Below are 27,402 nucleotides of genomic sequence, written 5' to 3'. Positions count from 1 at the left end.
AATCCTGGCCCTGTTTTATGGTAGCTGTGCAGCCTTAAACAAGTCATTTAACTTTCTAGGCTTGGATGTCCTCATCTGTAAGATGAGTATGATAACACGTACTTGTTAAGGTTGTAGGTTGTTGAGAGAATTTAATGAAATAACAGGTATGAAGCACCTAGTACCGTGTGTGACACACAGGAGGCCCATAATAAATATCAGTTCCTTTGCCCCATTACTCCTGACCCTCTTCTCTCATCTCTCATCCCGCATCCCCCAGACCTAGAGCCAGCCATTGGCAGGGCAGAGAATGTAGCAGGAGGTACGCTGAGTCTAAGTCTGCACATGACCCTGACTGTGTTCTGTCAGTTTCATGGAAGGACCACATCTCAGCAGGACCAAGGTGAAGGGGCCAAGGGAGAGGCGGCAGAAGCTCCCGCCCTTCTTTGCCAAGCAAGTGTGTTCTCTCTGTACTAGGCAACCAGATGCTGTTGGTAGAAAGAAAAGATTAAGAATGCTGTCAAACTGTTCCAGAAGAAACGGCTACTGTCATAAATCCACTACCTAAAATACCAAACTCTGCTCAAGTCCCAGCTTGAGGGCAAAGCCTTGACCTGTTTGCCCAGACCAGAAGCTGAAACAAAAGCAGTGGTCTGAGTGATGGCAGCAAAAAAGGGCAGGGTTCAAGATGGCTTCTAGGAGCCTTGGCACCAGGACAGCAGTTTCAGGATCTGCCCTTGGAGCAGAGCCTCCACTTGACAGACAAATCAAGCACCAGGTCTGTGCCAGGTACAGGGCTTGATCATGATGAAGGGAACCAGTTCTCCAGGGAGGCAAGAATGGGCTGTGGGGCTTGGCTCTTCCTAGGAACTGAGCAAGCTGGGTGGATGAATGCATTGAACTCTGCAGAAAGATCTTGTTTTTGTATATCTCCTTTCTTCCTTCCTTCCCACTGTAGGGCAGTGTTAAGAGAAAGAGCACGGGCCCTAGAAATGTAATTGGCTTCAATTCTTACTCTGCCTCTGCTAGTTTTGTGACCTTGAGCAAGTTACAACCCCTCTGAACCTTGGCTTCCTCATGTGTAGGAGGAGGACCATCATCCCTACACCAGAGAGTGGTAGCCAAGACTGAACAAGCTAATCTAGATGTATCCTGAAGTATGGCATGAGTAACTATGACATGGGGACAAATGTTTTTTTACTTCTAGTAGCTATATGTTGATTTAAATATGCACTAGAAAAATAACTAACCTACCAAGCCCTTCTATAGATGCCATTGATTGGTAGAAGGCTAAAGTAGCTATACAAGTTAAAGGAAAAAAATAAAAGAGAGCTGATTCAATGAAAAATACTAAGTAGATGATGGCATACCTGGTGTGTAGATATGGCAAAACCCGTGAATATGTTACGTGAGTGAACAAGGGTGGGAAACTGTCCAGAACCCAACACTGTGGCGGGCACATGGCAGGCCTTGAAGGGCTTTTCTCCTTTTTCCTCTTCTACTCCCAGGAGATGAAGAAGATCAAGGAAGGGAGGAAGGAGGGAGGAAGCAAACCTACTGACTTTTGTACCTACTTGATTTGTAAGTCTACTTTAGCCCTTACTTGCTGTTCCATAGTTTCCCTTTATGTAGGAGTTGCCTGCTTACCTCTGTTTCCTCTCAGACGCATCTCTTAGCTTTCCTACTAGAAAATGATTCTTGCCTAAGTCTTCTGATGTAACCAGGTATTGGAAATTCTAACAATACCTATATAATAAATTCTACCTATTCTAAATCCTCATCTGCAGCACCGTTCAACAATCCTTCGGAGCTTTGCACGAGAGAAACAGGTTTTTAAAAATGTATTATCATATTTAAGTACAAAAACTTTTCCAGTCATGTCACATAGAGATCATTTTATCCACTGCTCTGTATGGGTGCCAGTCTCTTGTTGCTCTCCTCAGCTATGGTAAGGTTAATACCCTTCCCACTGAAAGAGAGATCCATGGTTTATTGCCTTTGCCAATAACGAAAATGTTCGAGAGCCAAGTGGCAAAGCTGTTGCTGTTGGTATCTTTCACATAAACTACATCAAAAGAACCTGGATGTCTCTCCAGGTTGATGATCACACCAATTCTTCCCAGGTTAGCACCTCCAGTCACCATGCACAGGTTACCAGTGTCAAATTTGGTGAAATCAGTAATCTTGCCAGTCTCCAAGTTCATTTATAAGGTGTCAATGCACATTGATGAAGGGATCGGGGTAGCAGATGTGCGAGCATCATGGGTCCCCACAAGCTGAGGGGTTCCTTTTGTCCCCACAAAGATCTTTCTCACTTTGCACACTTGTACTTGCCCTTCCCAAGTGTAATTCTATGAACAACAAAGCAACCCTTGGTGTCATAGATCAAACAAAAATTCTCTTGAGTCTTATTAATGCTGATGACATCCATAAAACCAACAGGGTAGATTATATCAGAGCGGACTTTGCCATCAATCTTAATGAAATGTTGCATGCAAATCTTTACTTCATCTTCTTAAGTCTGTTGCTTAGAACTTAAGTCTGTTCCTTAGGAATATAATTAGAGGGAGACATTCCCTCAGTTTGTGGGGACTGGTAGATGGATGAGGGGCAAACACACCAGTCAATTTATCCAGCATCCAATGCTTTGGAGCTGCTATGCAATTCAGGTGCTTCTTGGGACCCTGAGGCTGTGCTAGGCACAAAGAGAGGGAGCTAAACATTTTAATGGATGTGAGAGAGAAAGAGAGAGAGCATGTGTTACTTATGGGAGGAGAGGAAGAAGAATTCAGGGGCGGGGAGATTGTGGGCCTTCAGACTCAGATCCTGGCTCTTGAGTCTATGGGACTGGCCTGAGTTGTCTTCCTGTTTCCTAATTGTTTTGGGTTTTTGTTTGTTTTCTCTCTTGAAGAAGTGGAAATTCAGAGAAAGGAAGTGATTTGCTCAAAAAACCAGCAACTTAAACCTGAATATCTCATTTCTTGGTCCTATTTCTTGCATTCTGTCATACTGGGGTACCTGGGCTTTCCAGTCCTAGGAGAACCAAAGCAGTTCTTAAGAATAACCTCAGATGACAGGAACAAGATGGTGAAAGAGTAAGACATGGAGCTCATTTTCTCTGCACAAAGATACCAAAACTATATCCACATGTGGAACAACTCCCAGACATTATAGAAAATATGTACTAAATATATATTTAAATGTATATATTTGAAGACAATACATGACCACTACATATATATCAGAATGACCCAAGTCGAGGACTCTGACAGCACCAAATGCTCGAGAGGCTGTGGAGCAACGGAGACTCTTATTTATTGCTCATAGGAACGCAAGCTGTCACAGCCACTTTGGAAGACACTTTTGCAATTTCTTACAAAACTAAACATACTCTTACTGTAAGGAACTGAAAATTTATGTCCACATGAAAACCTGCACACAGAAGTTTATGGCAGCTTTCTTCATAATTACCCCTTGGAATCAACCAAAATGTCCTTCTGTAGGTACATGGATAAATAAACTGTTTTATGTGAGGAAAATGAGATATCATTCAGCACTAAAGAGAAATGAGCTATTGAGTCATGAAAAGACATGGAGGAGATTTAAATGCATATTACTAATATAACCTAATTACTAATACAATCTGAAAAGGCTAAGCACTGTATGATTCCAACTATATGGTACTCTGGAAAGGAGAAAGCTATGGAGACAATAAAAAGGTCAGTGGTTGCAGGGATTGAGGAAGGGAGGGAAGAATAGGTACAGCACAGAAGAATTTAGAGCAGTGAAGCTATTTTGTGTGATACTATAATGATGGGTACATGTCATTATTCATTTATCCAAATCCACAGAATATATAAAACCAAGAGTGAACCCTCATGTAAACTATGGACTTTCAGTAATTATGATATGCCGATGTAGGTTCATCAGTTGTAGCAAATGTACCCTTTGGTGGGGGATGTTAATAGTGGGGGAGGCTATACGTGTGTTGGGGCAGAGGTGAATGGGAAGTCTCTGCACCTCTCCCTAAATTTGGCTGTGAACTCAAAACTGCTGTAAAAGATAGTCTTAATTTCAAAAAGACAGCACATACACTGATAATCACAAAGCTCGTATCCATTCTTACTAACAGAATCCCAATATTGCATGATGTGGCATGAGTCCCAGCCTCCCTTCAGTCCAAAATGACAGAGCCACACAGGTTCTGAGCAATGAGATGGAAGCAGAAGTAAGCTGAGGAGGGTTTCCAGTAAAGCTTTTTTAAGGGATCACAGTCAGCAGGCAATACTCTTTGCCCTTTCACCTTCCTGCCAGAAACACAGGGGTCATACTTGGAGCAGCTGTCTATGAGCTTGAGGCCTGATGCAGGCTGGAACCTCAGAAGGGGGAACAGAGAGCTGGGAGGATCCTGGGTCCTCGGTATCAACTCTGGACAGCCTGGCCCAGAATTCTTACTTAGTAAGAATACAAAAGATGTTTGCTTAAGTCATTATTTCTCAGGTCTCTTTTACATGCAACCAATTGACGTTCCTAACTTAATATGTATTCAGTAAACAAATTCAACGAGTATACAGTGAAAAGTCTGTGTCTTTGTTTCTTTAACCACCAGACTCTCCGTCTCTTCCCTAGAGGAAAATCACTGTTACTTAAACCTTTTCAGTTATTGTTTAAGCACATACAAGTATGTGCAGGCATCACTGTGTGCGTCTGTTTTTTCAGTGCTCTTTTGATGATCATTTAAATCTAGAATCCTAAACCTTAAGCAGAGAAGGCAATGGCACCCCGCTCCAGTACTCTTGCCTGGAGAATCCCATGGACCGAGGAGCCTGGTAGGCTACAGTCCATGGGGTCGCTAAGAGTTGGACATGACTAAACAACTTCACTTTCACATTTCACTTTCATGCATTGGAGAAGGAAATGGCAACCCACTCCAGTATTCTTGCCTGGAGAATCCCAGGGACAGAGGAGCCTGTTGGGCTGCCGTCTATGGGGTCGCACAGAGTCGGACACAACTGACGTGACTTAGCAGCAGCAGCAGCAAACCTTAAGACTTACAGGTGTGAAACATATGAAGATCATTTTGTTGAGATTCTCAGGGAGGCTCAGAGAAAGGACCACACTTGTTGACAATCACTGTGTCCAAATAAGCATTTGGATGAGAGTGTGTAGAATGTGTGATGGTGTGGGGGCTGAAGAGAAGCTTTGGCCTACTGACTGACACCAAGCCCCTCATTTCCAAGGTCTCCAATTGAGTTAGTGACAGAGCCAGGATTAGCACCCAAGTCTCTAGTCAATTTATTGCTCAAATGTCACTGAAACGTAATCATTAAGAACAGAGACTGTGAGCCAGAGGAAGTGCTCCTAGCTGCTTTCCTGGGACCAAAGCTGAAGAGAGGCCAGGTGTTTGGGGCCTGCTGGAAGCAGGTAGTGCCTAGGAAAAGCTTTATGCCAGAGGGATGCCAGGACAAGCCTGAGCCCTCTATAATTTATAGCTTTCTTTATAGATGAATGAAACTAAGATCTGAATCTGATGAATTAGGAAATCCCCACTTGTCCATGAGAATTAAAGAATCGTTAGTACCAGATGCAATTGGTGAAGATGAAAACTGCCAATTAAACCCATTTGCCAAGAACCAATAATTCAAACTAAAACAATTCACTCATAAGTCACATAGTGTTGAATCCATGTTCATTTCCCTATCCAGTATACAATAAGATCAAACCAGAATGGAAAGTGCACCCTTTGCACTCATTCAGAACTGCCTTGTTTGAAAAGGTGTGGATGACCCTGATGACTAAGCATAGTGGTTGCGTGGGAAAGAAAGACTGAGAGCTGGTCATGTGTGATCAAGCCTATTCCAGGCCTTTTCCCTGCTGAGAATGCCCTTTCCTCCAATTTTTGTTTGTTCATACCTACCTTTTAAGGTGTGGCTCAAATGTGTCTTTTCCATGAATCTTTCCTTGAGCCCCTTTCCACTGTGATTACTCCCATCTCGATGAGTTTGCAGAATGTTGCTGTACCATGTCATCCCATTTCTCTTCTCATCTCCTCTGTTAGACTATCAACACTTTAGAAGCAGGGGCTCTAAAGAATCTACCTGCGTTGCAGGAGACCTGGATTCAATCCCTGGGTTGGGAAGATCCCCTGGAGAAGGAAATGGCTACTCACTCCAGTATTCTTGCCTGGAGAATTCCATGGACAGAGAAGCCTGGTGGGTTACAGTCCATGGGGTCGCAAAGAGTCAGACACAACTGAGCGACTAACACTTTCACATTTCTTACATTTTATTAATACTTTTTTTAAGAAAAATAAAAACCTTCTTGTTACATAATTTTACTTGCCTGTTAATAATTTATTATTGCCAATTCATTCTAGACAGCAGACAATACAGCAAAGCAAAATCAGGGAATGCAAATCATTTGCATTTTATTGTACATTCGAGGCTTTTAAAATTCCTATATTTAATAACAAAAAAGAAGCAGACTCACAGATGTAGAGAATAAACTAGTGGATACCAGTGGGGAGAGGGAAAAGGGGGGCAATATAGAGATAGGAGATTAAGAGATACAAACTATTAGGTATGAAATCAGCTACAAGAATATATCATACAACACAGGGGATAGAGCCAATATTTTATAATAAGTATAAATGGAGTACAACCTGTAAAAATTGTGAGTTACTTTATTACTATATCACTATATTGTATACCTGTAACATATAAGATTATACATTGGTTATATGTCAATTTTAAAAAATTCCTACAGTTAAAATTTCTACCTTTATAGGTGTATCAAAATTGGGTCCTTCTATACATAAAGTTTTAAGATTTTCTTTCATGTTATTGTATATCAGTAACGTTAGTGATGATATGGTAATTTTTAAGTAATGGAAATACGTTTTTCTGATTATAAAAATGTGATATGATTTATAAAAATTTAGAGAATAGAAAATTGCATACGGTGTCAAGATTATCTTTTAATCACACCACACAGATAGACCCCTATTAACATTCTTGTATATAGCCCTCGATACGCTGGAATACTAGATTTTCTTCTGAGAGCAAGTGTATGTATATGTATCACACTCATGTATACTTATTTAAATATATTCATTCATGTAAGTGTTTTAACTTAATATGAACATCTTTCAGTGTCAAATTTTTAAACTGATGAATGAATTTATTTTTGGCTGCGCTGGGTCTTCGTTACTGCGCTTGGAGCTTTCTCTGGTGGCAGCGAGCAGGGGCTGCTCTCAAGTTGCAGTACACGGGCTTCTCATTGCAGTGGCTTCTCTTGTTTTGCAACACAGGCTCTAGAGCAAGGGGACCTCAGTAGTTGTGGCCGTCGAGCTCAGTCGTTGTGGCTCATGGGCTCTAGAGCACAGGCTCAGTAGTCGTGGTGAACAGTCTTAGCTGGCCCTTGGCTTGTGGAATCTTCCCAGACCAGGGATGGAACCTGCATGCCCTGCGCAGGCAGACAGAATCACTCTACCATCACTGTACCAATGTGTGGCTCTGCCACAATCTTATATACTTCCGATTATTGAACACTGACTCTTTTTTTTCCAAAATATTTCCTCTTATTAACAAATTTTATGGATCATTGTGTTAAATACATTTGTATATGTGTACTTTTAAACGTTTTGGTACAAATTGCCCTCTGAGACGCGTTCATCTTTGAATTTCCCAAAGTGTCTAAAGAGAGCCTTGCACATGGTGGACATAATAAATTGGGGTGGATAAATGCATGGAGTATAGAAAAATCTTTGCCTCTCTCTCTAATCTTTCTTCTTCTCTTTTGAGACCTCAGTGGAAGATCTGTTGATTCGTTGGGCACCATGGGAAGGGCCCAGGTTAGAGGCAGGACCGGTGCAAAGTAACTGCCTCAATTCTCTTAGCACTTCAGAGGCTGGGGAAATGGGCCCTGAGAGGGAGCATCTGGTTCTGAGCCAGCCTGTGGCTGAGCAGCTGAGCAAGTGTCAGAGAGGGCCCTGAGGCTATTGACTCCTAGCCCAGCCCTCCTTCCCCCTTCATACTCCCCTGGACAGCCCTTTACCTCTTCCCAAACCTGTAGATTCTTCATAAATCATATTTATATCAAGTAACTTATGTCGGGTGGCAAAAATAAAGTGAAACACGGTACATACAAGTTACTTACTATAAATCATCCAGCACGTGAGTGACCCTGAAAATCTTTTTTCCCATTTATTATTAGCACTTGACCTGAAATGCAGAAGAAAGAGGACAAAATTTGGAGGCCAGAATTTTAAATTTGAGTCTGGTCTCCATTCTCTCCCCTGTAACATGGCAATTGTACTAAAATCTGCTTCCTTAGGAACCATGTAAGGATCGGGGAGATGGTGAATATAAAAGCAGATGTTGTGATAATTGGACTGTATTTAACAATGTTGGGGCTTTACTGATAGCTCAGTTGGTAAAGAATCTGCTTGCAATGCAGGAGACCCTGGTTTGATTTCTGGGTCAGGAAGATTCGCTAGAGAAGGGATCGGCTACCCACTCCAGTGTTGTTGGGCTTCCCTTGTGGCTCACCTGGTAAAGAATCTGCCTCCAATTTGGGAGACCTGGGTTTGATCCATGTGTTGGGAAGATCCCCTGGAGAAGGGAAAGACTACCCACTCCAGATTTCTGGCCTGGAGAATTCCATGAATTGTATAGTCCATGGGGTCCCAAAGAGTTGGACACTACTGAGTGACTTTCACTTCACTTTACTCCTTAACAATGTTAATATTTTCTGCTATTGATAAGATTGAAAAATATTTCCCTACTCTTGCAAGCTCAACCAAGAGGCCTTTCTAAGGTAGGTTTCTTAACAGAAAGTTGTCAGCAGAAAGAGGGTGATGAACTGGAAGCATGCATTCTAATTTCGGGTGTCATGGCCTCAGTGCTCTCCTTGGAGGACAGAAGTTCAGTTCAGTCCCTCAGTCGTGTCCGACTCTGCAGCTCCATGGAGTGCAGCACGCTAGGCTTTCCTGTCCATCACCAACTCCTGGAGTTTACCCAAACTCAAGTTCATTGAGTCAGTGATGCCATCCAACCATCTCATCCTCTGTCATCCCCTTTTCCTCCCGCCTTTCCCAGTATCAGGGTCTTTTCCAACGAGTCAGTTCTTTGCGTTAGGTGACCAAAGTATTGGAGTTTCAGCTTTAGCAGCAGTCCTTCCAATGAGTATTCAGGACTGATTTCCGTTAGCATTTACTGGTTGGATCTCCTTGCAGTCTAAGGGACTCTCAAGAGTCTTCTCCAATACCACAGTTCAAAAGCATCAATTCTTAGGTGCTCAGCTTTCTTCGGAGTCCAACTGTCACATCCATACATGACCACTGGAAAAACCATAGCTTTGACTAGATGGACCTTTATTGGCAAAGTAATGTTTCTGCTTTTTAATGTACTGTCTAGGTTAGTGATAACTTTTCTTCCAAGGAGCAAGCATCTTTTAATTTCATGGCTGCAGTCACCATCTGCAGTGATTTTGGAGCCCAGGAAAATAAAGTCTGTCACTGTTTCCACTGTTTCCCCATCTATTTGCCATGAAGTGATGGGACCGGATGCCATGATCTTAGTTTTCTGAAGGTTGAGCTTTAAGCCAGCTTTTTGACTTTCTTCTTTCACTTTCCTCAAGAGGTTCTTTAGTTCTTTGCTTTCTGACATAGGGGTGGTGTCATCTGCATATCTGAGGTTATTGATATTTCGCCTGGCAATCTTGATTCCAGCTTGTGCTTCATCCAGCCCGGCATTTCACATGATGTACTCTGCATATAAAGAAGTTGGACAAATGACCTTTAACACTCTCCAAGCTCTGAGCCCAGGCCAGCTATTCCATGACCTTAGGCAAATCATTTCTCTAAAGGCCTCAGTTCTCCCATCTGTGAAAGAAAGGGTTGGGCTGGATGACCTCTCTGGGTCGCTTCCTTTCTGAGGACTGACTCAACCCCAGAGACGTGCCCTCTGTCCATTTTGCTTCCTGGCGCCCTTCCGGTGCCTGTGCTCTTGGGCAAACCGCCAGCCTTCCGGGTGGTGTCCCCCAAGCCCGCAGGTGGTTGGCTGTGGCCTCCTCTCTTTCCTGGTTGGTTTTCTGGCCCCAACCGGAAAGAGGTGACTGAGTGACAGCTGGACAGATTGAACCACCCGTCCTGTTAAGAGACGACACACGTGTGCTGAGCGGAGCTGCCCGCTGCGGTCCCTTCCTCATGCCCAGGATCCACGTCCTCACCCTGTTCTGGGGCGTGGCTAGCCTCCCCCACCCTCCCCCACTGTTCTCACACTGGGTGCTCCCCATAACCTCACGTGCAGTCTTTTCCCAGAACCACCTGATTGCTGTCCTCTCTTTGATCTTTTCCCGCCTTCTCCTCAATAAGTAAGTCTTTTTTTAAATCTCTGTAATTGGAGCCCGTCACTCGTTCTGCACCTCTTTTCAGCTCTTATCAGTCTCTGTGTTTAAGAAAAGTTCAGTTTCTCCCTAAACTGCTTCCTGTCTTCCTCCCTGAGGGAAGCTCCCTGAAGGCTGGGTGTCTGCAGTTCTGACTACCTTTGACCCCCCTCAACAGGCATTGTAAGAAATCAGTGCCGACAGGAGCTATGAAGGACTTTTACACTTCTACTCTCCCTCCAGCATTTTGCTTTATTCATTTGAGTGAGAGTGGGAAATGCGGACATAAACACATTACAGTCGAGGCTTTCATATTAGTTCTGCAGGGACGCTTCCTTCTGTTCAGCCCTGAGTTGCTAACACTATCATCACCAGAATCAGTAACACTCTCCTGAATGCAAGGTCCAGAGTCACTCAGATGTCACTGAACTGGAGGATTCGTCAGGGACAGGGCAGCATAGACAGGCCTCTGCTGTCCGGCAGACCTGGGTTCACATCCTGCTTTGCTACTTGGTTAGCTGTGTACCCTTGTCAAGTTCCTTAGCTTCTCTAAGCCTCTGGCTTCTTATTTATTAAATGGGATTGCATTGAAAATATCTTCCTCGGAGGACTGTTGTGACATTTAAAAGTCAGCTGATGTGAAACTCTTAGCACAGAGCCTGGTGTCAGGAAAAGATGGCCAACCATCCAGACCCACACGCTCCCCTCCTGAGTCAGATCATGTATCATTAGGTGCCTGAGGAGTGACACAGGGCAAGTTCCAGAGGCTCGGGTGGAGAGAAGTCACTGCACCTTGTCAGTTACATGTGTCATCACAGGATTCCTCAGGATGCTCTGGAGGGTGAGTGGTGTTGGCATCACCAGACCTATTTTTCAGAGGAGAAAACTTAGGCTCAGAGAGATTAAGTGATTTGCCTAAGGTCTGTGTGATTATAAAAATGTGTGCTTGTGATAAGTAAGAGTGTGTCTGAGGCTTAAACCTCAGTTTGCCTCTTTTAGCACCAGCCCTCTTTCCTGGAACAGCACACTGCATTGAGCACGAGGAGGGAAGACCTTTGGCCTGGTAGTGAGAGACCCTGATGCAGAGGAAATAGAGAAGGGGTTCCAGGCAGAGGCATTTTACAAATGGGTGTAGAGGCAGGGAAAACATATGGGATTCCAGGAAAAATGATTAGGTGTGTTTGCTGAATAGGAGAGTTAATGTAAAAGTAGCAGAAAAGAAAAAACAGAATTAAGTTGGACATACACTGGAGGGTCTTGAATGCCAGACTAAAGAACTTGAGCTGAGAGAGGCCCTGGGGAGCCACTGAAGGTTTCAGAAGAGGGGATGACCTGATCTCATCAAGGAGATGAGAGGTCTCCAAATTGTGACTCCCCAGGAATGGTTGGAGAAACTGATGCTTAATCTGAAGAAGAAAAGACTGGTTGGAAGGGAAGGGTTTGTTTGTTTGTGTTTTTTTGGCATATTTGGGGGAGCATGTGATCTTTGTTGGGTGAAGAGGGGATAGGTGGGTTTGTGTGGGGTCAGTGATGGATGGAAGAGAAGCAGTGAAGATCAATGGGCAGAAGCTCAAGGGAGATAGACTTTTTAGGAGGAACTTTCAGAGAGACAGACTTAGAGAAAGAACTTATGGTTGCAGGGGTAAGGATGAGGGGAAGGAAGGGATAGTTTGGGAGTTTGGGATGGACATGTACACATTGCTGTATTTCAAATAGATAACCAACAAGGACCCACGGTATAGCACAGGGAACTCTGCTCAATGTTATGTGGCAGCCTCGATGGGAGGGGAGAATGGATACATGTATATGTATGACTGAGTCCCTTTGCTGTTCACCTGAAACTCACAACATCGTCAATCAGCTATACCACAATACAAAATAAAGCGTTTAGAAAAAAAAAGGAGGAACTTTCTAGTCCTCTCAATGCACTTTAAACTCCAGTTACTGAGAGCCCACCACATGTGCTGGGCACAGTGATGCACTGAGCGTGGAGCAGTGAAGCTTACAGTAAAGCCCCTGCCCTCACAGACTTCCTGTGAAACAGGAAGGGGGAGATGTGCCTTAAACAGAATCATCCCCGACATGGATGTTACAGGCAGAGTTGCCTGTTTCATGTAGGGACTGCTTTGAGACTGTGCATTCCCTGTCACCAGAGTTTTCAAGAGATACGTGTCAGGAAACAGGATTCTTACTATGGGAGAATGGCTGGGGGTTAGATGATTCTTATAAGGTTCTGTACCTTTACATGCGTTGTGAAATTTTCAGCAACTCTAAATCTCTCAATTAGAGGGAGAAAAAAGGCAAATGATCAATTAGTGTCTCTCTGTCTTTTTTTTAAGTCCATATTTGCACGTTCCATTCTAACTGGAGTCTGAGGTGCAAAGTGGGTGGCCAAGCAGGAAATTCATCCTGCGTGTAGCTGGGTGACTCCACCTGTGAATTGAAAATCATTTAGCTGAGATTGTAACAGCATGCAAATTACGGCCCGCCTGCAGGCTGGGGCTGCAGCTGCAGCCATGGTGCAATCCTCCAGCTGCTAACAGGGAGTCGACTCAGGGTGAGGACACAAGGCCCTGCTGCTGGGCAGTTAGAAGCTGCAGGGATCAGTAAGCAAGTGGCAGGCATGGGAGGAGGCAACTCGGCACCACCCTATCTATAGGGGAGTGTCATATCCATGACTTCAGGGTTTGAAGCCTCATGACAGTGCTGAGAGGTGTCTGGGTAGGCTGACGGGAAAACTGAGGCTCAGAGAAGGAAAATGACTCTGCAAACCACACAGTGGGCAAGCCCCAGAGCCCGGCTTTCAGTTGGGGTTTCTGAATCCAGCATGGGCATCTTTCTGCCACACCACCTTGGGGTCAAGAGTGATCAGATACAGATCCTTCTAAGGGGATGCCAAGGGGTCATTGGGCAGGCACCACTGTCCACACTGTGGGTCCCATTGCAAAATCTATGACACTTGGGAGTGCTTTAAGGGCATTGAGAACACCGATAACATTAGCACTAAGGGGCTACGCTGAACGGTGCCAGAGGCTGTGCTGAGCACTTATGTTCATGCTCTCCTTTGACCCTCCCTGAGCTTCTAGCTTAGCTTTACCGATGTGAAAACCGGGACTCTGAGAGGAGGGCTATGTCAGAGCCAGAGTTTGGACCCAGATCTGTGTGATCTCAGAGTACAAGGGCAGAGCTGCCTACCTGTCATCTGACAGGTTTCCCTGCCAGGTCACTGAAAGAGATGCCAAGGGTCCAGTTCTTGGCTCTCAGGCCAACAACAACAGCAGTAATAAGCAACTCCCCCCTCCATTTCTTTATCCCTCTCTTGAGGGCATGCACAGCCCTTTACATCCACTCATTCCCTTGGATTCACACAGCTCTTGGGTTTCTGGCAGGACAGATTCAGCATAGTGAGACCCTTGCCCAGAGTCTCAGCCAATCCCACGGCAGGAGCCAGGACCCACACCACACACCCAGCTGCTGATCAGGGTCCAGCTCATTTTGCTGTTACCTCTCTATGCTCTGCTCTCTTGTGGATCATCTGCCAGAGCCAACAGTGGCCACATTCCATGGGGCCATGGATGCAGAGTGGCCAGGCCTGGGAATGGCTGACCTACCACCTCACTTAGGCAGCCAACCTCCAGGTTAAGCAGAAAGACTCTGGAGCCACTCATATAGGGGTGGGAATTTCTCCCTCCTATAAGACAGCAGGAGTAATGGTACCTATGCCATAGGACTGATCTGAAGACAAGAAAAGGTGGCACACGTAAAGTGTTTAGCCAATGCCTACCCAGGTTGGGTTCTACACTGATGGGAATTATTATTTCCAACTTTACATCCATTGATTGATCCACTTATTCAAAAATAGGTGTGCTCCTGCCATGTGACAAGCCCATGTTCGGTTCTGAGAAGACGTGAGTAATACATAGCCTGGGCCTTTCGAGAGTGAGTGATGGGGATAGACGTAACCAGATTGCCCCAGTGCAGGGAGACGCATATGGTAAGAGACGTCCTAAAAGGTACCAAGTGCTGTGGGAGCCCAGATGACAGAGAGATGACGTGGATTTCCTTTTTCCCACCTGCCTTATTCAGTCTCATTTTTCTCAGGGTCCAGCGTTCCCATCTTCTCCCTAAAGACCTAATTGTGTCATGGTGCGTCCTTCCCACTCCAAGTCTGGTGGAAGCCTTGAGAAGTTTCCTCTCTGTCACAAACCCTTGGAGCATTATGATTATTTTTTAAAACTCCCTTGTCTATCACAAGAAAGCTTGGAACTTGTATATAGCCACCATAGGATCTTTAAATATATATATATATATATATATATATATATATATATATATACACACACATATACCCTTAAAACAACAAACAAGCAAACAAAAAATGTAGAATGAGAGTCTCCCCCCTCTTAATTTTTTAAAACTGGTGTAAAAGCTGGGCTCAGAGAAGGTCCGTGACTTGCCCTCCAGTTTTACAGACAACGTGTGGCAGAACCAGAATGAAGTCGTGTCACAGTATAGCTTCACTGGCTGTCCTCACTGCCTCACTGAAAAGAATGATCCTCCCTCCCCCCACTCCCGGGAGACCCAGGTTCAATCTCAGGGTTGGAAAGATCCCCTGGAGAAGGGAATGGCAGCCCACTCCAGTATTCTTGCCTGGAGAATTCCATGGACAGAGGAGCCTAGCAGGCTACAGTTCAAGGGATGGCAAAGAGTTAGACACAACTGAATGACTAACACTGACCCCCTACCCCACATCTGGAATTAAACTGACATCTGATTCCAGATGACAACTGGATTTAATCCACATGGTACACATCCATGCACTTTCCACTCACATCACTTCATTTGATTACTCCCCCACATCTTGAGTTGAGAAGAGTGGATGGGCCTCCCCTCAAGTCACAGACAAGGCTTCCAAGACTGCAAGGTCCAGTGATGGCCAGGACCCAGCCAGCGTTGGAACCGAGTGCTTCTAACCACAAATCACACGCCATTTCTGGCCCACAGCAACCTGTACAGTGAACTGTGATGAGTATCTCATGCCCCTCGTGCAAGTGGAGACCACTGGCAAGTGAGGATGGTGAGAAAGCATTAGGCAATTTTCTGCTCTAGGTTCTGCAGAGACTTTTCTTTGACCCCAGGGGACTTCTCAGCATCAGCTCTGGACAAGCTACTTCAAGAAAAGCATTACATCATTTCCTGAAACCTGTGATCCAGGAAGTAGTTCATCTTGAAAAAAATAATAAAATCAAACTCTGCATTTTTTTTCTTATCTCCCCTCTTCTTCCCAAACTGGTCTTGCACAAGCAAGTATGACCTTCCATTGGGTGATAAGTATGTCGTAAGTGAAACGTTTACAGGCACTACAGGAATGACCTGGTGCCTCGCCTACCTCATTAGAATTCTAATTGGGGTGTGTAGGAGAGGCTTCTATAAATGGTAAGGCGATCCCAGCAAGGCAGTCAGTCTCCCCACACCATCCGTGCCATTTCCAGACGAGCCAGAGAGGAGGCAGAGGAAAGCGAAACATGTCTGGTGAGTGCATGGCATCTTCTCTGCCAGTCCCCGCTGGACTCCCATGCTTCTCTTGGGCCTACTGAGAGGCCAGAGTGCCCAGCTCATGACAGCCGCCTTTGGGGCTCTGAAAGCTAGAGCCTGGTTTTTTTTTTAAGGTTCTCTTCAGAGGCAACTCTTTCTCCATGCCTGCCTAGTCCCTCTAGTGTGGTCTCAGGGTTAGAGCATGTTTGGGACGAAGTCCTGAGTATAGGGCAGGTTCTTCAGTGCAGCCAGAGGCATATCCCCTTAGCTAGACGGACAAGCTTTGCCCTTTCAAGCCAGTTGGCACCTGCTTCCCATGTTTCTCAATGTCATTTTACCAGCTGTAGGCAAAGAAAAGCACGTCTCAGAGCTACAAGGGAGGGAGGGATGACAGTGTGTAAGTCGATTTAACAGAAACCATCAGCGGTGCTGGAATGCTCCTAAGTAAACTACACATCCAGAAGCACTGGCAGGCTTTTTGAAAGTGACTTGATGAGTGAAACCACCAGGAGCAGAAGGAGCAGGTATGCTGAGGACAGTTCCTAAAAGCAGCACCAGGGAAGGGAGTGAAAAAGCACTGCTGGGGAGCACGGGTTCTCTGACTCTGTGGTCACTTTGAGGACTGGGCTTTGCTTAGACAGCACCCCTGCTCAGCAGTAGGCTAATTATTGCCTGTCGTGGGTGCTCAGCCTAGTGGGTTGGCAGAGACGCCAAACCCAAACTAGGCATGAGTCAAACCAGTAAAATATTGTGAATGGAGGTTAAGGCTGCAGGAAGGTCTGCCCAAGAAATCACTGAGCACGATGCAAAAGGGGAATGCTGCTTACTTCAGAGGTCACAAAGACCAGGATAGTGTGGCTGCAAAAATGGACTCTTCCCTTATCCCGGACTTCTTCCCATGAATATGCAACAGTGCTGGGTTGCTAAGAAGGGGAACCTTGGATTCTGTAGACTTTAGCAAGAGGGGATATGCCATCTCCCTCCCTACTTCCCTCCTGCCAGACGATGAGTTGGCCCTTACCTGGGTCCCACAGAAATTTGATAGCTGGGCCCAGACTAGGTTTTAGTAGCATCTTTTCTGCCACCAGTTCCAAGCTCATCCATGACTGTGGGTGAAATCTGTGACATGGAAAGCAATACTGAAACTGTTTTCTCAGTTGAACTCTGTTACCAACTGCTACTGCTGAGCCTCCAGCTCCCGATTCAAGATGAAGAGCTTGAAATGGAGGGACTTCCAGGTTCCTTCCTGTACTGACTGCTCTCTTGCATGAAAGGAAAGGGGGTAGAGGGCGATGGGCTTCAGCAGGGGCTCAGCCCTGGGGCGTGTGCACCCACAGCAGCCCACCCACTGAGAGCCCTGCAGGCATCCCCAGGGGCCCAGGGTGTCCATGTCTGTGACTCCTGGGGACACTGCACTCTTAAGACTCAACTTCTGGGTCCACCAGATGCCCAAAGGTCACAGAGAAATGTGGACAATGGTCAATTCAGAGAAAATCAATTTTTAAAAAAGAGAGACAAGGAAACACCTTCATTCCCTTGAAGCTGTCACACCTGTGGTTCCTGGCCTGTCCCAGTCATGCAGCCAGGCAGGGCTCAGTAATGAATTCCTGAGTTCCTGAATGAATGAGTTTGCTTACTGGACACTCAGGGAAGGAGCCACGATGCGCAGCAGGAGCATAGAGATCGAGAGGGCAGTCTCTTCCCATGGTGGGTTCGCAGTGGACTGTCATTAGGTTGCGTTATACATCCAAGCACTTGCCAGGGGCCAAGAGGAGGAAGGGATTAACCCTGGTGGCGGTTTAGGGTAGGGGACACCCTAGGCCCCAGGTAGCACCAGGTAGCACTGGTGTGGATGATGAGCTGGACTTAGTCAGAAGTAGTTTTGTGGGGTGAGGAGTGTTCTGAGAGGAGGGAAAAGGAAAAGAAACATGGGTGGTCGGGTGTGTGTGACCCAGGGGACTAGCAGGGCTGCAGCGTGCTGGTGCGAAAGGGCTGTTTCTGGCTCCCAGGTTAAGGTTCTTGTTGGAATCTGTGGGGTGTGATTATTCTGCCTCCCAGTGGAGACGGCAGCCTGGGCTGGGTGGATGACATGGTGGAGGAAGGCCTGGCAGCCTTCTACCCACAGTGGTTGGCACCCTCTGCCTTCCACGCACCAAGGCCAGAGCCCCACATTGGACTGACATGCAGACTGTGGACACAGATGCTGGGCCCAGTGTGAAGGGGTTCCCCATCCTCGAGCCCACATAGAGGCCCTGAGGCAGAGTCCTTAAGGTCAAATATGGATGCAGACCTCTGCCTGCAGGAGCCCAGCACTTCTGTGTCGGGGACAGGCGCCCTGTCGCACTAGGCCAGTGAGTGTCTCCACCATCAGCTTAGCTAGGCAGAGTGCTGACTTCAGGACTCACCCTCTCTGGCTTCAGGCCCCAACCTACAGAGGACCTATACCATTCTGGGCTGTGGGTCTGCACGTTTCCTGGGAGCTCAGAGGCCGGCAGCTCCTTCTCCATTTCCAGGCCCCCACGCCTGTGTCCCTGCTGCTCTGCTCACCTCAAATAACTTCCCAGCTCAGCCTCCACCCCGCTGGGCTGTGCTCCACATATGGGGCAATCATTCTGGTCCCCAGGGCCCGCATGCCAGCCTGGGTGTGAGATGAAGAGAGGAAATGCTTTCCCCATTGCATGGAAGTAGAGGGAACGAGGCCTCTCATCTTGGTAGGGGCCGAAAGGGGCTCAGAAGGATCTGCAGTCCTCCATCTCAGCCTGTTTTCCTCCTTTGTAAATAGGAGATAGTGATTGCCCCCCTGCCTCCCGCTCAGAGTGGCCACATGGCTTGGGGGAGAGAATTCGTGGAAAGTAGCTTTGATTGAGTAGTGTAAATAGACACTGTGTAGGCTTAAGGTAGTGATTCTCAACTCCAGCTCTGGTTCCATAATAGAATCACCAGTAGAATTTAAGCAACCAGTGCTGTCCCAGTGGTGGGGCTTAGGTTAATATGAACTCTCCAGGTGCTCCTTGTGCACAGCGAGGGTTTAAGAAATTCGAAACTCTCTCTGGAAGTGAAGGGGACCCAGGAGTCCTGCCTTCCTCTCTCATGCGAACCGTGTAATGTCGAGGCAAGGAGGAGGCTGTGGGTGTTCCCCTCTCCCTGGCAGCTTCCTGGACTCATGCCTGTTGCCACCACCACCACCTCAGCTAGATGCAGGGTGCAGCCTGGAGTGGCACATGGTCAGGCTGCACTGGCTTCAACGTGAACTTGGGCCGGTCTCTGCCCGAGCGTGTAATGTTTGGCAAGTGATGACATTTGACTGGACTTTCAAATCCCTCATCTGTGAAATGGGAATGACAACATCAGAGGGGTTTGTAACTGTGAAGGGACATATGCAAGTAAAACACTCAGCACCTTGTCTGCCTATCTGAGGTCCTCCATGGCAGCTCAGAAAAAGCTCAAACCCTTCTCCCTCCTGTGCCGCTGGTGCCACTATGTGTGGGATCCTAAGACCTCTATACCACTGACAGGAGCCCAGGTGCCAATGATGGATGCATGTGGGGTCCCAACCAACACCCTACAAGGAAGGATATTTGGTTTCACTGTTCCCTTCTACAGAGAGGCTGAGACCTTGCTCAAGGCTGCTCGAACCACCAGTTCAGGGCTCACTCAGTTTTGTCCTGGCACCCTTGCCAGCCCCTTGTTCAGTGCCCCCCAGGGAACCCCTATTTCCCCACCACCTGAGCACCAAGAGATTGTACCACCCATGCTGCACAGGATTGAAAATGTCTGAATGCAGAGGAAAGATGAAGGGAAGCAGCACAGGCTAGAAAGAGAAAGAAGAGACTGGTGAGGGCTGGGGTGAGGGAGGACCTGGCCAGGAGCTGGAGACACCCTGATGCCCAGAGGAGGGGGGTGTGTTGCAAGTAACAGCCTCCCAGTGACCAGGATCTAAGACCGGTTTGTGGGCCAAGCTCTGACTTTCAACTACCGGTGACCTCAGTAGACCTTCCAGGACCTCAGTTGTTTTACCTGTCACTGGGAATATTGCATCATATCGCTGCTTTTCAAGCTGCCAGTTTTCACCATTAGCAAGCTGTAAAATCAGTTTAGTGGATTGTGACCAGCAAATTATTTTAGAAATGAAGTAGAAAATATCACTGTGCATTGTGCATAGTGAGGGTTCATACTGTTTTGGGAAACTTCACATCAATTATAAACCCATGTGTGTAAGCAATGTACAAAATGTCCTTTTTAATACAGTCTCTAAGAAAAAACTTAAAGACATTTGGCTAGATGATTTTTAATATATCTGTCCTGTGAGTCACATTTCAGTCTAGAATCTGTTCTGTGCTTCTCTTTTTATCCCTGCCAAAAGTGGGCCACAGAATAAGAGGGGAGGGCATTACACTACCAGTTAGATGCAGCTAGGTTTGGCTGTAAATGACAGCGAATCCCAAATAACAGTGACTTAGAGAAATGAACAAGACAGACGTTTACTGGATGTAGGCAGTTCTGGTGGGTGGGGCAGCTGCATAATGCTAAGGGGCCTGGGCTCTTGTAGGCCCCCACTCTGTCATCCCAAAGGCATGTGTGGTCTAGACCGAGTCCACATCACACCCAGACCTGGGATAGCAGGTGGAAGAAGATGGAAATAAGCAGGCTAAGGGCCTTTGCCAACTATTTTGAAAAAAGAGGTTTCCTCAGAATTGAAAACAGGTATTCAAACAAATGCTTGCAAAGGAACATTCAGAGCAGCACTATTTAGAAGAGTCAAAAGGTATAAACAACCCAAATATCCATCAACTGATGAATGGATGAACAATATACAGTGTATCAACATAGTGGAATATTATTCAGCCATAAAGAAGGAATGAACTGCTGATACACGCTACCACATGGATGAACCTTAAAAACATAATGCTAAGTGAAAAACCAGACTCAGAGACTATATGACTCCATTGATACGAAATGACCAGAGCAGACAAATCTATGGGAACAGAAATCAGATTAGCGGTTGCCGGGGGCTAGAGTTGGGGAGGTGGGAAGTGATTGCTAGTGGGTGGGGGATTTATCTTGAGGATGAAGAAAAAGTTCTGAAACTAGAAAGTGTTGATGGTTGCACAACATTGTGAATGTACTAAATGCCACCCAATTGTATGCTTTAAGTGGTTAAAATGGTGAATTTCACCTCACTTTTTACGAAAGAGGTTTCCTAGGAATTAAGAATTAATACATTTAACTTGCACCTATAAGTCATTGGCCAGAACTCATTGACATGACCCCCGGCTGCAGGGAAGCCTGGCCATTAACATGAAGGATTTTATTACTAAGAAAGGAGGAGTGAGTGTATACTGGGATAGACATTTAGCGGTCACTACCACATCAGTGGTGCTGGTGGCACTGATATTCTCAGGATGAAGAAAGTGGGGAAACTGCCCCTGACCTGCTGGTGGAGTTAAGCAGCGAGTCAAAGAGGTGGCATGGGATTGTGAGACAGGCCCTGGATGAGAGTCCAGAGACATCCCACTGTGGGCAAATCACTTCCTAAGCCTCCATGTCCCCACAGCCAGAATAATAGTCGGGGGAGATGCTCGATCTCCAAAACATTACTCTCTTTGATGTTTCTGAGAGTTTCTGTTGATGAGTCAATTGTAGGGGGGAAGCCACTCTCCTTTCTTCCCTGCCCTTCATCCAAGCAGGCACAAAGAACAGCTCTGAAGCTCATAAACATCCATGAAGTTGTAAACTCGGGAAGAAACTTGGATGGTTGTGCACCTCCCCTATTCCCTGCCCTGTTGTTCACCCACCAAGGCATGTCTGACTCTTTGTGACCCCATGGACTGCAGCAGGTCAAGCCTCTCTGTCCCTCCCCATCTCCCAGAGTTTGCCCAGGTTCACATCCATTGAATTGGTGATGCCATCCAACCAACTCATCCTCTGTCGACCTCTTAACCTCTGCCTTCAATCTTTCCCAGCATCAAGGTCTTTTCAATGAGTCGGCTCTTTGCATCAGGTGGCCAAAGAATTGGAGCTTCAACTTCTGCATCAGTCCTTGCAATGAGTATTCAGGGTTGATTTCTCTAAAATTGATTCTCTGAAACCAGGATTGACTGGTTTCATCTCCTTGATGTCCAAGGGACTCTTGAGAGTCTTCTCCAGCACCACAGTTTGAAAGCATCATTTCTTCGGCACTCAGCCTTCTTCATAGTCCAACTCTCACGTCTGTACCTGACTACTGGAGAGATCATAGTCTTGACTATACGGACCTTTGTCAGCAAAGTGGTGTCTTTGATTTTCCATGCACTGTCTATATTTGTCATAGCTTTCCTGCCGAGAAGCAACCATCTTTTAATTTCATGGCTGCAGTCACCATCCGCAGTGATTTTAGAGCCCAAGAAAAGGAAATCTGTCACTACTTCCACCTTTTCCCCTTCTATTTGCCATGAAGTGATGGGACCAGATGCCATGATCTTATTAGCTTTTTTTTTTAATAGTGAGTCTTAAGCCAGCTTTTTCACTCTCCTCTTTCACCCTCATTAGTGGCTCTTTAGTTCCTCTTCACTTTCTGCCATTAAGGTGATATCATCAGCATATCTGAGGTTATCCTCCTGCTCTTTCCTTTCTAGAACAAACTCAGGCTGAGATTAGTGCTACATGAAGGGGTGGCAGGTGGGAAAACAAAGGCCCCTGCATAATCCACAAACAGGATCATCAGATCCCTGATTTGGACTGGCAAGCTGATCCTAGGGTTCAGAAGTGGGGTGACAACTGAAGGCAGCCAGCTGAAGAAGGGTTTCAGGAACCACCTGGGAGCTTTGCGAGCATGCTCTCAACCTGCCCATCCCACTTGGAGGTTCAGGGATGCTCCCATTCTCTCACGTCTCATGTAGAATGCCTTTGGGACGCATTGGCCTTCCAGTGACTCATTGTCTCCTCTGTATCAGGATACAAATGCCAGAAGGGAGGACAATGTGTAGTGAGGTTCTTCACCACCTGGGTGTATTTTGGACTGAAGGAACTGCCAGGGTTCCCCTCTCAGGTGGAGAACAGAAGACCATGGCAAAAGGGAGGGTAAGACCTGTCAGTCACTAAGTACATGACCTCAGATAAGACATTCATCTCCTTTGGTTAAGGAGTTTGAGATTGACATGTGCACTCTGCTATATTTAAATTGGATAACCAGCAAGGTTACTGTATAGCCTTGGGAGCTCTGCTCAGTGTTATGTGGCAGCCTGGATGGGAGGGGAGTTTGGGGGAGAACAGATACATGTAAATGTATGGTAGAGTCCCTTTGCTGTCCACCTGAAACTCACAACATTGTTAATTGGCTATACTCCAATATAAAATTTAAAAAAATTTTTTAAGATATTTATCTCTCTGAGTGTTAGTTTTCAGTTTCTTTTTTTCTTCCATTGAAGTATAGTTGATTTACAATGTTGTGTTAGTTTCAGATGTACAACAAAATGATTCAGTTATACATAAATACATATTCCTTTTCATGTTCTTTTCCATTATAGGTTATCACAAGATATTGATAGAGTTCCCTGTGCTCTACCCAGGGACCTTGTTGTTTATCTCTTTCATATATATCAGTGTGTATTTGCTGATCCTAAGCTCCTAGTTTATCCCCCCAGTCCAGTTTCTAGTTTCTATGAAGATTTCATCAATAGTTGTATGTAAGTTGCTCTGTGTTCTGTTAAGAGCAGTTGACACACAGGAGACTAATGACACATGTGAGTCCTGTTTTTCCTCACCCTGCAGTTCAGAGAAGCCTTGCACATTCCACAAGCACTCCAGGGAGAAGCAAGACTCTCTCATTCAGTGCTCACAGTGGCAGAGGCAGAGATGATCTTCTCTGTCAGCCGAGGACCCAACCTAGTGTGTGCAAAATGCCCTTTATCTCCTTTCAGTGTCTCTGCAGTCAAGGCACCCTGGAACCCAGCCTTTTCTTCATCATTTTCCCTGCAGACAAGCCACTGGGTTCTGGGATGAAAGAGACACACCTCTCTCTTTTTTTTTTTTTAATAATTAGAATTGTTTTATTTTTCAGGACTTAGGCAAATCTATGTGAACTGGCCGTGTGTACTTCTGTGTGTTGATTCCCCCTTTTTCTTGCAAATCTCTTTTTAAAAATTGAAGTGTAGCTGATTTACATTATATTAATTTCATATCTATAACATGGGGTTTCAATTTTTATAGATTACATTCTATTTAAAGTTGCTATAAAATATTTGCTATATTTCCTGTGCTGTACAATCTATCCTTATATTCATTTTATACTTAATAGTTTGTAACTCTTATCCCCTACTTCTATCTTGCCCTCTCTTCCCACTGGTAACCACTAGTTTGTTCTCTGTATCTATAAGTCTGTTCTGTTTTGTTGTATTCATTCATTTGTTTCATGTTTTTGGATTTCACATATAAGTGATATCATATAGTATTTCGCTTCCCAGATAGTGCAGTGATAAAAAGTCTGCCTGCCAATGCAGGAGATGCAAGAGAAGTGGGTTTGATCCCTGGGTTGGGAAGATTCCCTGGAGTAGGAAATGGCAACATGCTCCAGTATTCTTGCCTGGAAAATTCCATGGACAGAGGAGCCTGGCGGGCTATAGTCCATGGGGGTCACAAAGAGTCGGACACCACTGAGTGACTGAGCACATGCGCACGCACGCACACACACACACACACACTCACACACACACAGTATTTGTCTTCCACTGTCTGATTTATTTCATAAGACCCTCCAGGTCCATTCATGTTATTGCAAATGGCAAAATTTCATTCTTTTTATGGTTGAGTAGTATTTTATTGTGCATATATACCATATCTTCTTTATTTATCTGTTAATGGACACTTTGATTGCTTCCATAGCTTGCTATTGTAAATAATGCTGCTATGAACATTGTATCATTTTGAATTGGCATTTTTTTATTCTTTGGATAGATATCCAGGAATGGAATTGCTGGGTCATATGATAGTCCTATTTTTAGTTTTTTAAGGACCCTCAATACCGTTTTCCATAGTGGCTGTACCAATTTACATTCCCTCCAACAGTATTCAAGGATTCCCTTTTCTCGTCAACATTTGTTATTTGTGGAGACACCTCTGCTCTTGAAACAGAGCTAGCAAACAGTGCTTAAGCCTTGGCAGAAACCAGCTACAGATGGGAATCCCTGCTGCCCCCCCCCCAATCCTTAACCTGTGCTATCAGAGGGCTGTCTGGGGACATACTTTCTGTTCTCAACCCATGGTTGAGAATAGTGAGCTTCTCCTGGGGAGAAGACACACATCCTTTTGGATTTGGGAGTGGGGAGGAATCTCTGGGGATACTTGTGTGACCTCAGACCACTGTACCTAAGAGCTCTTCTTTTTTCTAAAGCGAGACAGTGAGTAAATCTCTACCAAATCCCATGCACAGAAGATAGTAAGTGCGGTTGGTAAGAGGCAGGGGTTTAGAAGGTGGGGACTTTGCCCTAGAGGGTCCTAACTTTCAGCAAGCCAGGTCTCTGTAGGTCATATAGAGCTTGATGCTTGCCAGAGACCACCCAAGATCTGAGCTCTCACCGTTCAACATTTATGTGCAGGAATGTTCATCTCCCTCTGTCCCACATTTCCCTCTGTGCCTTTCTCTTCAATTAGTAGATACTTGTTGGCTGCATGAATATTTTCATTTCCCTGAGTTTAAGAAAAAAGCTTTTTAATTTATTCTTTCAATAGTTTTTTGCTCAATGCATAAATAAATGAGTGGACGTGTGAATGAATGACTCTTTAGTACACTGAGCACGTGGCACGATCACCTTCTAAGCCTGCTTCAGCAGCAACCTTGGTTCATCACCCCAGATTCTGCATCCCACTTGAGTTGATGATGAGCCTGTGCCCGCCCCTGGAGCTGCTTGGAGGATCCCCAGCCCCAGGCCTGCCCTGGAGCCATGCCCTCTGTCTCCCCTTTCTCTTCCAGGCAAGACCTCTGCTCCAGCCAAAAATACACCTGCTCTTCTGGGCCTTCGGTCTCTCTGCCTATTGTCTGAAATGCACTTGACAAAATTCTCTCTTCCTTCAAGGCCTGGCATTTTCAATGAATTTTTTTTCTGATTCCTAAAACTGAAAGTGATTCTTGCCTGCATCTCCTAGACATCTTTTTGGGTTGGGAGAGGAGATTGGATTTCTCTCATCATTCATTCTGACATGTTGTCTTATGCACTGCTAAAGCTCTTTGAGGGTTAAAACTAATTTTCATACATTTTCACACCCCAACATGTGCCTTACATAGTGTCCTACAAATAACAGGTAATCTCTCTATGTTTATTAATGAATACCCTTTGGAAGGAAAGTTATGACCAACCTAGATAGCATATTCAAAAGCAGAGACATTACTTTGCCAACAAAGGTTCGTCTAGTCAAGGCTATGGTTTTTCCTGTGGTCATGTATGGATGTGAGAGTTGGACTGTGAAGAAGGCTGAGCACCAAAGAATTGATGCTTTTGCACTGTGGTGTTGGAGAAGACTCTTGAGAGTCCCTTGGACTGCAAGGAGATCCAACCAGTCCATTCTGAAGGAGATCAGCCCTGGGATTTCTTTGGAGGGAATGATGCTAAAGCTGAAACTCCAGTACTTTGGCCACCTCATGCAAAGAGTTGACTCATTGGAAAAGACTCTGATGCTGGGAGGGATTGGGGGCAGGAGAAAGGGACGACAGAGGATGAGATGGCTGGATGGCATCACTGACTCGATGGACGTGAGTCTGAGTGAACTCCGGGAGTTGGTGATGGACAGGGAGGCCTGGCGTGCTGCGATTCATGGGGTTGCAAAGAGTCAGAAACGACTGAGCGGCTGATCTGATCTGATCTGACCCCATATACACCTTTCCTTATAGACTAAATTTGGAGCCCTAGTCATGAAGGTCATTGCATGACATAAGTTTTATGTTTGTTTGTTCATTTAGCCCTTCATTTGTTTATCTGATTGTCCTAATCTAGTCAAGCAATGTGACTGGCATTAGAATATAAAGATAAAGAAGGCACATTCTAATGAACAGAGGCAGACATATATAAATAAGAGTTGTGACGTCACACTCCCATCATAGCTGTGACCACATCGTAAAGATAGAGACCAGTTTCATTTGCAGAAGATTGGATGTTGTAAAGTCTCAAACATAACTCAAAGGAATCAAATATCTCAAAAGTTTTAGAAAGGTTGAACTCCTCATATCCCATGGAACCTCTCATAACCCTTCTCAGCTTAGCTCCCTTACCTACACAATCATCTGAGAAGTTGGAGGTAGATTTTGAGGTGTTTGTCCTCAGGGTCTTATCCAGGGATCTCATGGCCTGAGACCACTCTTGCCAGTGAGCCTTTGAAAGGCCCTCCAGGCCAGTGGTTTCCCAATCTCTGGGCCTTGAAATGCTTCCCAGAATCACACGGTCCTTCTCAGCATCAGGGGCACAGGCCAACGCCAAGGTGTTGCACATATAAAGTATAGATGACACAGTAATCATTTGCTGGGTGTTGGCGTGA

The 27,402-nt window shown here is 45.5% G+C and overlaps 1 pseudogene; it reads right to left on the bottom strand.

The window, feature by feature from the left end:
- Positions 1-1,875: 1,875 nt before the first annotated feature.
- On the bottom strand, positions 1,876-27,212 carry LOC129625190 (40S ribosomal protein S4-like; annotated as a pseudogene).
- Positions 27,213-27,402: the final 190 nt, after the last annotated feature.

This window comes from Bubalus kerabau, chromosome 13 (assembly GCF_029407905.1).
Source record: "Bubalus kerabau isolate K-KA32 ecotype Philippines breed swamp buffalo chromosome 13, PCC_UOA_SB_1v2, whole genome shotgun sequence".
NCBI classification, from domain to species: Eukaryota; Metazoa; Chordata; class Mammalia; order Artiodactyla; family Bovidae; genus Bubalus; species Bubalus kerabau.
Note: the sequence above shows the minus strand (reverse complement) of the source record. Positions and strands in the feature narration are given on the sequence as shown.